Raw genomic sequence first — 14031 nt, 5'->3', positions numbered from 1 at the left:
GATTTCTCCAACCAGTAACTTAATCCAGTTTTACACTGGTGGCTCTGGGCTGGAGTGTGACTAACATGAGTCAGAAACAATGAGGGGGTGCTCAGAGCTGCACCCAGCTCCCTGCAACCTCTTCCCCCCATGTCCCTGAAAGGCTGCCTGGATCACAGCGCGGCCGGAGCCTGGTGCTGTGGATGGAGGCTGTGCTCAATGAACCCTCTGCAGGCCTTTGTTCTCTGGGATGGAACAGCCCTCAGCATGGGTCTGCTGTCAACAGAAGGGCACAGAGAGGAAAGGTGAGCCCTGCTTGGGTGCTGTTTCATTTGCCAAGCTGTGCTGCATCTCTGTATTCCTGCCTGGGGACCCACAACCCACCCAAGTGCCTGTGCCTTTTCAACCACTCTCTTCAAACAAACTGCCCTGGGCTTTTCTTTGACTTGGGTACCTTCCTGTGCTTCTCACCCTGCCAGCATTCCCACTCTGTCTGGCAGGGCACCAGCATCTCATCCAGCACCCCTTGGCAGGCAGTGCAGCTCACAGCAGCCCCAGGCATCACTGAGTCCGTGTGAGGGGCAGGTGCTGTGGGTCACCGTGTGGGTCTGTAAAGAATTGATCCGAGGAGAAGGAAGCTACTCCTGTGTTACAGATGGCATTTCTGAGACTGCAGCAGGACATCCAAACCAGAAGGAATTGGAAGTGAAGTGTGAAGGCAGCCTGGAGCCCTTCTGGATGGTGGCAGGACCGGCAGCAGGAGAGCTGGGGCTGCTTGGAGGCTGCCAAGTCAACAGCTTGCAGGGAGCTGGAGGGGCCTCGCCTGCCTTGCCCAGAGCTGTGCAGAGCTCAGCTGGCTCTGCAAATGCTCAGGTTCCAGCCCTGCTGCCCCCAGTGCTCCCTGTGCATCACACACTGGGGCTTGTGGTTACACAGAGCTGGGCTCTGGTGTTTGGAGCATGCAGTTTGGCTACAGCACAAGGGATTTTGAGAAGCTGGGTCATGCCAGCTTTTGGTGGGAGAGGACTCCTTTGCCTTCAGCAGCATTCTCCGGCTGTGGAGTGGGGAGAAGGCAAGATCTTTTGTCTTCCTTAAAATCTGATTTTAATCTCCCTGCCTTGGAAAACTATAGGTAGGTAGATGGATAGATGTGTGTGTATATACACCTGTATCTTTTTCCCCTGCTTCCTTGGGACACCAAGGAGAGGACACCTTTCATTCAGAGCCCTGGTGTTGGCTGGGACTTGCCCCATGCAGCACTGGAACATTCCAACAGACTCATGCCACCAGCTGTACCTTCCCTGCCCAGGAGCTGAGGCTTCTCCTGCTGCCTTACCCACAGCTGCTGTGTCTGTCTGTGGGGAGGGATAAACATGGAAACACTTGGTGCTTCTGGAATGTAGAAGACTTTAGTTCTGCAGGAGCTTCAGGCTGTAGCTCATGCACAGAATGGACTGACCAGTGACATTGCTGCTGTCTTGCCCAACAGCCCCTGTGGCATGTGCAGTGACTGGCATTGAGCACTTCACACGTGCCCTAGAGAATCTCCAGCAAAGCTTCACTCCGTGACCAGTTTTCCCTGGGTTATGTTTTTCCTACAGTAAATGTGTCTGCTGGGCACCCTGGTGTGGGCACTGCACCCCTGTTTGCTGTTGGGGACTGCTGTTGGTGCAGTGTGCTGGGGAGGGCACAGCAGCTGACAGGGCCCTGTGTCTGGTGCAGTATTTCAGTCTCCAGGGCACATGTGCTTCTTCCTGCCTCTGTCCTGTGCAGGTCAGCAGTGATGTCCTTCAAGGTGTCCTTGAGGCGTACATGTGCTGAGCTTACCCAGGGCTGTCTGGTGAGCGTGTGTGTGACTTAAGGAGGTTCAGGAGCTTTAAACTACAGCAGGAGCTGCTCTCCTTGGTAAAAAAACTGAGTGTTGTGCTGCAGGGAAGGGACACTGAGCAGTTGGAGCAGCCCCAGCCTGGCCTTTCTGGGGTTGCTGTGCTGGCAGGATGCTTCCTTCTGGAACATGGATTCAGGAGAGTTAATGGCACATGTTCAAGCCAGGAGCATCCTCTCAATTCCAGCTGTGAAAACACTAAGTAAAGTGTGTGTCATCTTTTACAAGGCAGTAAGAAGTGCTTATAGTCTGAATTACCCAGCCTGGAGGCTCCAGGTGCAGTACAGCTTGTAGGGGCTTCTCTGGTAATTTCAGCCTCTCTGCCTGCTCCAGGAGTCAGCCAGATGTGTTGCTGGCTCAGTTAAGGTGGTAATAGCTCTAGAGCTTGGGGTATGAGCAGAAGGAGCAGCTTGGGGTGCTGGATGATCATGTGGCTCAGTCTGCCCCAGCACAGCATTGTTGTGCTCTATTCCTGGCCCTTCCATATATCCCACCAAATCTTCCTCTCTGTCTCCAAGAGGCTTGGAGAAACCAAACAGCCCCCATTTTGAAAGGGCACAGTGATGCCAAACTGAATCTGAGGCCAAGTGTGGATTCCTGTGTGGAACCTGTGTTTGATGGGGCATTGGGACTGTGGTGGGCTTCTGGTGTGCTGTAGTGCTCTTGTGTCCTCCTGGAGCCTGGTGTTTGCTGATGGGATCCTGGAGGATGATCTGTGACTGGCAACTGCCTGGGATAGCCTCGAGGCACTGTAGGCTTGGTGCTGATGGAGCAGGAGGTGCGTGGAAGGGTTTTATGCTGAGGGAACCTCTGTCACTGTCTACACAGGATGCTGTGCCAGAGGATACAGGCCAGGGTCCACTCTGCACACCCAGAGCTATTTTACCTGTACACTGGCACTGGTTGTTGGTCCAGGACTGTCCTAGAAACTACCAGTGCCAGGAAATGAAATGCCGAGTAGGCTGTGCATGATGAAGCATTCCCAGCCAAACCACAGGAAAGTCAGTGTGTTTTATCCCATTGAGCCTCTAGGGAACTGTGGCTAATTGTCCCCTCTAAAGTTCAAGCACATGAGAAAGAGGAGTCAGGAGCACACACACAAACAGATCCATTACTGTTGGTGGGACTCAGCCTGTGCACAGGATCCCATCCTCTTCCATCTCACTTACAAGAAGGAACTGCAGTCAGCTGCTGGCTGGGCACCTCAGGGAGGTATTCAGTGGCAGGGCTAGAGAGCTCCCCAGTGCCTGGGGGAGTCTGAGCTCTCAGTCAACTGAAACCCCCAGCCCTAGGGTGGTTTCTGAAATGAGGAATGAGCCTGGCCTGGCTTTTTCTTCAGGGATGCCCAGGGGCTGAAAGGCCCAAGTCTCCTTGGATGTAATTCTGAAATTCCTCCATGGTTTTGGCAGTACAGGACAGAGGGCTGGCTCAGGGCATGGGGAGTTTCCCTGATGTCAAAGGAAAGCTGCTCTGTTGAAGTTCACTAAAGAGGTTTTGCTTTCTATTTTTTTGGAGATTGTGTGTCCACGCAGTTGTGCAGAGCAGAGCCAGGATTCCTTTGCAGCTGCAGGGCACCCTGACCTTTCCTTGGCTTCTCAGGGGAGGGGGTAATGGGAGCCTTGGCAGGGGAAGCCCATGGCTCTTTGCACATGCAGGAATATTGGTCCATGACTTGACAGCCTTTTTCCTCCAGTTCCAATGTGCAGAGCTGGCAAGTTCCTGGAGGTGCAGGGGATAATTTAGCTCACCTCTGACCTCAGCAGGTAAGAATGGTGTTTAACCAGTGCCAGAATGGGAAGGCAGTGGGTGATGTTTTGGATGGGGGTGTCCCTGTTCCTGTCCTTGGTGGCTGCAGTGTGGAAGTCACATGAGCAGCTACCAGCCTGCAGCTACCCTGTCCCTTTTGTGCCATTTTCTGCCAGCTGTATTTATTTAGCCTGACAGTTCAGCCGGGAGATGGACGGATTTCTATTAACTGTACCCTGCGTGTGTCCCGCTGCAGAGTGAGCCCAGGCATTGGCGTTGCAGGGTCTGAAGGCTGGAGCACAGCAGCTGGAAGTGCAGAGTGATTGGTTCAATGGAGATGTGAGAGATGGAGCAAATAGCTTTGGAGCCATGGTGTTGCTCCTGATCCATTTCCCCTCCCCTCTCTTTCATTCGCTCTTTCTCTTCCCCCACCACTCTTCCAATTCTATTTTAACAGCACTACAAATTGCAGCATAAATCTTCAGCTGAGCAGCAATTTGGCTTGGCAGCCACCAGTAAATCTCCTCTTGCAGCCTCTCCATGTGAGCGAAGTTGCAGTGGCAGTAAGGGGTTGTGGGTGTGTCCTGAGTTTACAGTCCCATCAGGTTTTCCTGGCTCTTTCCAGATGTTGTCCCATGGCCTTAGTCCCACATCTCTCTAGTCCTGGGAAACAGGAAAATTATTCTCCCACTCCAGCCTTCAGTTCAGCCATCAGGTGTGGTGGGAAGTGGTGTGAAACAGCCTGAAACATGGAATAGGAGGGGTACCAGCATAAGTTCCAAATGCTCTTGTTCAGGTGTGTGACCCTAAAGTTGTTTGCTGTTCTTGAAGACAATACGAGGTTGTCTTTATCTCAGCAAATGTCCCTCCAAGCTACCCTGCACATGCAGATGCTTCTGTTACCTGATGCAGACTGTGTGTGTCCTTCATAGGAGGTGTGATGGAAAATAGCTCTGAGTGGTGTGTGAAAGAAAAAATTTGGCCATTTAGTCCATGCAAGGATCTGTCTGCACAGTCCCACACCAGGAGCTGTTTGTCCCAGCAAACGTTTTCCAGCTGCAAGTTCTGTGTCCTTGGGTGTGTTCTGCCTGTGTTTGTAGCCCGCTTCCATCACGTTTGAGCTTGATCATCCTGATGTCAGGAAGGAATTCTTCCCTGGGAGGATGGTGAACCCCTGGCCTAGGTTGCCCTGAGAAGCTGTGAGTGCCCCATCCCTGGAAGTGTCCAAGACCAGGTTGGATGAGGCTTGGAGCAACTTGGGATAGTGGAAAGTGTCCCATGGAATGAGATGGACTTTGAGGTCTCTTCCAACCCATTCTGTGGTTCTGTGAATACGAGACCAGGATAAAGTGCAGACCATGCCACCTTCTTGGCCTCTTCTTGGCCAAAGCTTCAAAGGCATTTCCCACGCTGGATTCTTCAAACACTGGGCCAGTGTTGAAATATACAAGGAGAAACTCTGCCTGATGTCAACACCACTTGCTTTTGTGTGATGTATCAGTGAGAAAATCGAGATGCAAAGGGGAGAGGCACCTGCTGCAGAAGTGTGTCAGGAAAACAGAGAGATCTGGGGCTTTGGAGCAGGGTTTCTTTTTTTTTTTTTAGAGATGCACAAATCCCTGCAGTGTCAGCTCCAGATGGCCACCTCACCGTTCTCTGGGAGCCACAGGCTCTTTGAGGCAGACTACAGACCCTCACTTAAAAAGAAATTCTTAATTGGCTTAAAGGACAGAGAAATGTAAAAAACAAGTAGAGGTTTCCTCTTCATCCAACCTGCTTTCCTCAGGGTTGCTTTTGACAGTGGCTGTTCAAACATAACCTCATGTGTGGGGAGCTAAATGGATGGAACAAGTGTCCTTTGGGTCCCACGAGTCCACCCTCCTTGCTGAAACTGTCCCAGCTCCTCAGGTGAGAGAGAAGCTTAATGAATTGAGCTTCTTGCTCCTTTCCTTGCCTCCTCCCCTCCCTGCTGAGAGCAGGTAAGGCTGTATTGTGAAACAACTGTGGATATCAGCCCCATCAGTATTTCCCTTCCTTCCCACATTCTCAGCTGAAAGTCCTCTCTGTCTACATCCTGCATCCCTGTGCTTCCTTCCAAGAGCAGCTTGTAGCTTGTGCTACTCTTGAGCTCTCTTTCAAATGGAACCTGGAGAGAGTTGATCAGAACTTATTCCAAGGATCCCTATGTTCAGATCTGTGAGCTCCTCCTGATACTGGGTGAGGGACACATCAGCAGGTTTCCCTTGGGATCCTTTTCTCTCCCATAAGAAGCTGGGCTCCTGTGTTGTGGGATCTTTATTCAGCTGTGCTAACCCAGCTCATGCCCAGACCTTTTTTGTTAGTGGTGCTGGGGTGATAGACGCCCCCTAAGCTCCTGGTTAGATCCTGGCACTGGTCTTGTTCTGAAGATTTGGCCTTCATCCTGTTCAGGGGATGGTAGCTGTCCTAGAAAGGACACAGCAGTCCTGACTATCTCCTGAGCTGATATAAATCTCCTCACTAGCACTGGAGGACCTGGTGTGATGTAGGTGAGCTGGAAACTTGATCACAACCCTCAGGTGATGTTTTCAGGCAGAGCTGGCTCTGCTCCTCTGGGGCCAGGCAGTGCTGCCTGGGTGCTCAGAGGTTCTGGGAGCCTTCTGAATCTCAGGATCAGAATCCCCCCACACGCATACACACACCCTTTAATAGCTGTAATAAACCATATGCCCCTGTTTTAAATAGAATAAATTTAAAGATGAAGAGCCTCCAGGGGCATGTGGCAAATCAGCAGCTGAAGGGAGCTGTATGTGAAGTGAGAGCGAGGAGAGGAGCCCATAAAGGGCTCAGTGGAAAAAGAGGAATGTCTGGAAGTCTTTCATCTTCTCATTGCAGTGTTCAGATGCGACTCCAGCTGCTTTCTATTCTGGGATGCAGGGAAGTGTGTGCTCCCACATGGGGCGCTTGCAGCATGGAAAGAGCAGCTCTGGATTGACCCAAAGGTTGGGAAATCATTCTGCTCTACAGTAAGGATGGTGAAGGTACAGTGCCAGGACTTGAGAGATTCACATTTCATTTCTGAATTTGTCTTAGACTTAGTGGTCTGTCAGTGCGTTGGTTGCTGTCTGGTCTCCATGGAAGGAGAATCCAAAACAAAAAATATTTGATGCCGGCAGAGAGCTGCACAGGTACACAGAGAGAAGTCTGTACAGGTGTGAAGCTGTATTCTTTTTTGGGTGCTGATGGTGTTTCTTAGGTTGCAGTCCCAGGTCTGTCTGGACCCCCACCAGATACTTTGTGGGAAAAGGGAATGTGGCAGCCAGGCAGGTGTTGCAAGCTGAGGAGGACACAGCCATCTCTCTATATTCACTAGAGACCAAATGGACCTTAGAATTCCTTTGCTTCAGGAGGGGCTTCTCCCTGTTCTCTCCTGGCTAATTCAGACAACTGGCATCCCAGATTCTCCTTATTTCAGCTTCCTTAAAAGTTAAGAATTTTGCTTCCTGTCCTTCTGGACTGGTGAACTCTCCACAGTTAACAAGAAAGTCACTTATGAGCTCGAGATGGAGCTATGAACATCCCACTTGTGCTGCATTGCTGGATGCTCCCTCACCCCGTGTCCTATCTGCTCACTTCTGCCCAAACCTTCAACCCCTTTTTGAGGCTGAAGGGCCAAGGCATGACCCAGTAGAGCAGGGGACACTGAGAGATGGCAGCTAGCAACCCTGAGAGTGGGGGATGAGCAGTGGTGGCTGGCTGGCTCACACAGTGCTCTCCAGCATCCCAGGTGGGCAGGCAGGGATCTCTTGCAGCCTGGTGCTCCTGAGTTGCTGATGGATTCCCCCCCCCGCCCCGGGAGTGATGCATATCTCACTTGACTGCCAGGCCCTCCCCTCTCCTGGTGTGGTTCACCAGCTTTGACAGGAAGGGCCAACCCTGCTGCAGGCTTTCACCATTTGTCACAATAAATTCCTTCTTCCTCCTGCTGCGTGGGGGAGATGCTGGTTTGTTTGCCCTGAGTCTCAACAGCACCTGAGGCAGCTTCTCCCCCTCCTTGCTCTTCCTCCCCACAAGCCTGCAAGGAGAGCAGAGCCTGCTGCAGCTGGCAACAGGCTCCCCAAAGCTACCCTGATGCAGCAACGAATTTTGTGTGCTCTTGTATTCAGCTGCCTGACCTGACATGACCTGGGAAAGGGAACAGAGCTGGAGAAGGTGCTGCTGCTCCAGGAGCAGGAAGGGCAGGAGCCATCTGTGAGGCTGGTGGGGTGTGCTGCAGTCTGTGGTGGTCGCTCTCCAGCCCAGGTCAGTACAGCAGCAGGGCCTGGCTCCAGCTCAGCTGCTGCACCAGGCCTTGGTGTGTCTTTTGCAGCAGCTGGCAGGGAGTGTGAGTGCACTTGGAAATTGTGTGTGGAGCCAAGGACTCGGTGGAGTGTGTGTGTACAAACTGCAGTGCCCAGTTCAACTGGGACTCTGCTTTGTGCAGCTTTGGACAGGGTTCCTGATGTAGGAGAGGGGACATTCAGGTTTGCCTTCTGACCTGTCACACCAAAGGAGCTGGGGCTGTGCTCAGGCAGGTGGGGAGCTGGCAGGGTGTGCTGGTGGTGGCAGTGGCTGTGGGGAGCCTCCATCCTCACCTGTCCCTCGCTGCTGGGTGACCTTTGTAGTGTAGGTGCAGTGGCTTCATTACTGTGCCCTGAGCAGGCACACACTGAACTCCAGGCACGCCAAGAGCTTCCAGAGCGCTCCTCTCTCTTCCTCTGGCCCCTGGCAGTCTTTCTTTCTCTCTGCAGATCAGTGCAAAGCTTGTTGGCTGAGATATTAAGCATGAGCTGCTTTCCTGAGGTCCAGGACTGGCTTAGCTCTTCATCAAGGCCTGTTAATCATGCTGAGGAGCCTGACAGCTGCTGGCCATGGAGCACAGTGCCCTGCTGCCTTCCAGCTCTCCAGGATGGTCCTGCCTGAGGTGCCCCAGTGGCACTGACAGCCATGGGAAGGGCACTGGCTGCTCTGGCATGGGACAGTGCAACTGCAGAGCTTGGCTTGAGAGCTTTCCTCATTTGCAGGAAGAGTTCCCAGCGGCAGCTCTGCCAGGAGCTGGGATGGTGGCCAAGTTAAAGCCCTAGGAGAGGAGGAAAAGGAGGCTGGGGACTCTGCTTCCACGTGCCAGGCTGCAGCCCCACTCTCCTTAGTCTCACACCTCATGGAAACATGAGTCTTTCTCTCTCCTTCCATCCCAAATGGTACCAAGCTCTTATTACTGTTGATTTTTGTCTTAATTGCACCTTGGAGCTATGCTTTAATTTATTTTATCAGGGAGAATTTAGGGGAAAGGATGGTTGTTTCTGAAGCAAATAGCAGCCTGCCTGACCTAGGGCTGGGAACTGGTGGGACAAAAGGAGAGAGGGGCTTGGAGCCCTCCCAGCTCCTTCCTGTGGCTGTGCCTGTGCCAGGATAGCTCCAGCACCCCCCAGCCCCCTGGGGCTGCAGGAGGGGCAAGCAACCCCCAGCTGTACAGGCCTCAAAGGCAACGAGTGGCTTTGAATTTCCTCCTCATGCTGGGAAGAAGGGATTTAATGTATTCTCTGAAGGTACAGGGTGGTGTTTTGGAGCTGAGCTGGTGGTGCTGGCTGTGAGTGAGGTGGGGCTGTGGAACTGCTCACAGAGCATCACCTGCAACTCCTCAAACCTGTGCCATGCCTTGCTCTCCAGACATGAGACACCCAAAGAGATGTCCTCTCTCCAATCCCTCCTGCTTTTCATCTGAAATCCTTCCATTTTGAACTCTTTTGGTCATCCCTCCCACTTTTCCTACTCAAGATTCTGTTGCATTTTTAAATTAAAACCTGCCATGATTTGAAATGAATTAGTGTAGCAGTAGTATTAAAGAACATCATCTTCCCAGCTGTTTTTCCCCAGCATCTTGCTAGACCCAGATCTGGTGCAATGGTCATAAATCCTCTCCCTGCTGTTCTGAATATTCCCTGATTTCTGCACATCTTACGTTGTCCTAACACCAGAGGAGGCTTGGAGATCTGTGTTTCCATCCCTATGTGATGTGACCTGCTCACATATTCAGTGCTTCCTCTGTTTTAGGTGGTCACAAATTTTGCTGGACAAGTTTATTTTACATGGGAAACTTTCTGCTCACACCACAGATGGAGTGTAGTTACAAAACCCATACAGGGTAGCTGGTCCAATTTTTACCAGGCTTTCTAAAAAACAAAACTACATTTCTCAAATTGTTTTCTTGTTCAAAGTGTGCAAGAAGCCGAAGCTACAAGTATCCAACAGAACTTGGGGCTATCAGTTTTCTAGGATTTGGACCTTTTATCAATGAAAAGAGATAAAATTCTTGAATTCTTATGTTGCATTTGCTGGAGGACTATGGGTTTTTTCCCCTGAAAAAGCAGCTTTTTTGAGGAGTTGCAGGCACGCTGAAGCACTCGCTGATCTTTTGGCAGAACCAAAGGTCCTCTGTGCTTTCTACACCCAAGTTACACCAATTTCATGCCACTGTGACAAACTCTTATAAGCTGCTGTACCTATTTTCTGTATTTGCTCTTGAGAGGGTTCAAATATCCATTAGATTTTGGTCAAAGTCAGTGTTGTGTAGTCAAAGCAAGGCTGTTCAGTTCATCACCTCCTCAAGTCAAATCAATGTGTTAATGGCCATAGTATGGTACTGGCCTGGGTTAAGGACACAAATTTCCTCCCCCTGCTGTAGTATTTGGGTGCAAATGGAGCTTGGTATTTTTTGCTTTTAATTTCCCCAGACACACAAAGGACTGGGGAAATTAGGTACAAAAAAAGGTAAATAAAGTCATTGAGTAAGAGGAATGATGGCAGCAGTAGCGCTGTGCTAAATTGGTTTCTTTGAAGTGAAGTGTGATTGCAACTGCAGAATTTTCCCCTGCTTGCATGCAGGGAGGCAAGATGAGGTTATTAATTATAACAACAGGCTGGAATTGATCTTAGTGAGAAATAGTGCAGCTTGGGAGGAGCTGAGGCTGTGCTGGTGGCTGTCTCCAGGTCTGGGGCTCCAGAAGGACCTTCCTGGGCAGTTCTCCTGCCAGCCTTGCTGTTTCAAAGCCTGCCCCATGATGATCCTGTGCTACTGAGTGGCTCCATGCTGGTTTTGAAGAAGTCACATTGCCATTGGCCATCTCATCCAGGCCCTGCATCTCAACAGCCTTGGACAGGTGCAGGAGGTGTTGCTTTAGGGTGAGAGACCTCATCAAAAGCTTGTGAAAAACTTTGGAGCAAAGCTAGAACTTGGACTTTGCTGACTTCCTTGGAATACTCAGTCTGCCTCCTCCTTTTGTATCCCCAGGGATTGTAATTGTTGCCCTGGCAGGCATATGGGAAAGCTGCCCATTAGCCAAGGAGCCTTTGGGAATGGTCTTGTCCCAGCGTGCCTGTGCTCTGCCAGCCAAACTGGTTTTCTTCTGAGAGCTCATTTCTTACAACACTGCAGCAATTAAGGTTACTCATGCCCAGCCTGTTTTTCTCACAAGACAAGCCTTCCAGATTCTGATTCTGCTTTGATGAAGAATGATGAAAGTCTCTTGTCTCCTGTCCATCACTTTAGTGTAACGCTCCCTCTGTGTCCCTGAGGCTCAGAGAGAAGGCAGCGTGAGGCACGCTCCTTCCACATGTCACTTGACATTCCTGCTGCAACTCCAGTAACTTCAGGTGGGCAGATCCCTCCAAATACTCTGCCCCTTCCCTCCCTTTTCCTGAACAAAACCCAGGGATTTCAGCCATGAAGAGAAGAACTCTGTCGTGGCTTGCAGTCTCCTCAGCTTCCCTTCTTCATCAAAGCCAGACTTTGGTGTGTGTCACAGGAGCTTTCAGGATGCTCCTGTCCCAGCTGTGCTTCTGCCCTCCTCCTGTGTCCCAGCACACTCTGAACACATTCCTTGGTGTCTCCTCATGGCTGGAGGAGGACAGAGGAGTGTGTTCTCTGTCTCACTTGCACCCCTTGCAAGCACTTGTATTTACAGAGCATTGCCTTGAAATTGCCTGGTGCTCTCAGGGATGCACAGGTGTTGGAGTGTCCTGGGCAGGGCCAGGAGTTGGATTTGTGATCCTTGTGAGTCCCTTCCATTTCAGGACATTCTATGAAGTCCTTTCTTGCCTGTCCCACAGCAAGATGTCCCCTCTCACCCTCACATCTGACAGGCAATCCCTGGTTTTGGGGAGGTGACAAGAGAGTAAAGTGCAGGGACAGCTGTAGTTTGAGAGTGTGTTCTGTGGCTTTGTTGGCTACCAGAAAATTCCTGTGCTGAGTGCACTCTGTACAGATGGGCCAGTGTTTTTTTTCTCTCAGACCTCATTAGCAGAGTTCAGGTTTCCCCTGGGAACTTCTCATTAAAACTCCCTGCCTCTTCTCTCCCTGGCTGTTGGAGCACATTTGAGCTGCTGGAGCTGTGTCCAGTGTGGGAAAAGAAGAAACTAAATAGAAACTGTGTAAAAACTGTCTGGAGATTTGGTGCAATGTGACCAAGAAATTCCCTGGAACTGGAGTGCGTCGTCAGCTTGGGAAACTCCTTGTGTCCGTCTGAGCCTCTTGGCACCTCTAGGGAGGGTTGTGTGATGTTGCTGGGTCTTTTATGGCTCCATTCACCATCAAGTGCTCACCCTTGCATGGTTTCCTGCTGCAAAATTAGACCTTTTCCCCCCTCCATTTTGCTTTGATGAGGGATTTTTGCCTGCCACAATTCTTTATTGAACAGGGACAAATCCAGTTGTCCTGTTTCAATTCATTTCAGGTTATCACCAGTAGAAAATGCCATTTTCTGTATAAATGTGATTGTCCTGCTCCAGTGAATGGTCAGGAGCGCTGATACAGGGTGAGGAGGAGGGAACTCCAGAAAGAAGGGATGTCCTGGCCACAGAAGAGTTTGTCTGTAAGGGAATCACACTGGTCCCTTGGCTGATTTTCCATCCCCAATTTAAGCTGTGTTTCTGGGAACTCAGTGAGAACAGAGTGAGAGCAGATATAAATATATGATAAAGCTCTAGAGTGCTCAAGAATTAATATTTCAGGATTAAGAAATCTTTATTTCCTCAAATCCTTCAAATAAAGGAGGAATTTTTGTAGTTGTAGTTGTTGTGGTTCCCTTCCACCACCTGAAGGAACAAAAGGAGCTCAGAGCCAGGCCCCGACTCTGGTCCTGGATGAAGGGGGTGCCTGGTGTCAGAGGTTGCAAGAAGAAAGTGGGGACCTTTTTGGAGCTGTTTTTGGTGTTGGAGCTCTAAGGTGGTCAGAGTGCTGGAGTGTGAGTGTGAGTCATGCAAAGAAAGGGTGAGAGAGCTGGGCTGAGTCAGGAGTTCAACACAAGAAAGATGCTGGAGTGAGTCCAGAGGAGCCCACTGAGTTGATTACTTAGAGCTGGAGCCCCTCTGCTCTGGAGCCAGGCTGGGAGAGCTGGGGGTGCTCACCTGGAGAAGAGAAGGCTCCAGGGACACCTCAGAGCCCCTGCCAGGGCCTAAAGGGGCTCCAGGAGAGCTGGGGTGGGAGTTGGGACAAGGGATGGAGGGACAGGATAAGGAGGAATGATTTCCACTGCTGGAGGGCAGGGATTGATGGGATATTGGGAAGGAATTGTTCCCTGCAGCAACCTGCCCATGGCAGGGGTTGGAATGGGATGATCTTTAAGGTCCCTTCCAACTCAATCTATTCCATGATTCCATGATTAGTCACAGCTGGAGAGAAAACACTGAAGGAGCTCTACCCATACCTACAGACACATCATCCAGAGGTCAGGACCAGGCTCTTCACAGCAGCACATGCTGGGAGGGCAAGAAACAATAAAAACAGGATGAAACAGGAGAGTATCAGACTGGATGTAAGGAGAAGCATTTCTGCCCAAGGACAATCAGTTAGTTGAGGTTGCTGCTCAGAGAGATTGTGAAGTCTCCATCCTTGGAGGTTTTCAAGACCAGTCTGTCTAAACCTGCTGCAATCCATTGAAGAGATTCAGCTTGAAGCAGGAGTTTGGGCTGGAGACCACTCTGAGGTCTCTTCTGATCTGAGTTACTCTGGGACCCTCCATGCTTGCTCTTGTGGAAGTGGGGTGCAGCTTTTGCACACACCTGGAGAGGTACAGCCTCTAGTTTTTGGGAATGTTTGTGCTGTTGCAGTGGGACCGCCTGGCACTGCCTGACGTGGATACTTTGATAAAATGCTCCAGGAAAGCAGGGCTGAGTTAAGGGAGGGTCTTTTTGCTGTCTCTGCCCTTGCTCAGCAAATCTGGGAGAAAAGGGCAAAGAGACAAGTACCTTCTGGTGCTTTATTTTTGTCCAGAAGACAGAATATCCTGAGTTGGAAGAGTCCTGGAAGGATGGGGTGAAGGTCACTGGTATTAAAATCTGTTTTATTTTCTTGTTTCACATTGGAGGCAGGATTTGGAAGTACTTATGCAACCTGCCCTGTTTGG

The 14031-nt window shown here is 50.7% G+C and overlaps 1 protein-coding gene across 6 annotated transcripts in view; it reads left to right on the top strand.

Moving 5' to 3' along the window:
* Nucleotides 1-14031, top strand: part of CAPN15 (calpain 15) — a 57669-nt gene that overhangs the window by 22618 nt on the left and 21020 nt on the right. The gene's annotated exons all lie outside the window — the stretch shown is intronic.

The sequence above is a fragment of the Catharus ustulatus genome, chromosome 16 (genome assembly GCF_009819885.2).
Source record: "Catharus ustulatus isolate bCatUst1 chromosome 16, bCatUst1.pri.v2, whole genome shotgun sequence".
Classification (NCBI taxonomy): domain Eukaryota; kingdom Metazoa; phylum Chordata; class Aves; order Passeriformes; family Turdidae; genus Catharus; species Catharus ustulatus.
This window is presented reverse-complemented; position numbering and strand designations above follow the sequence as displayed.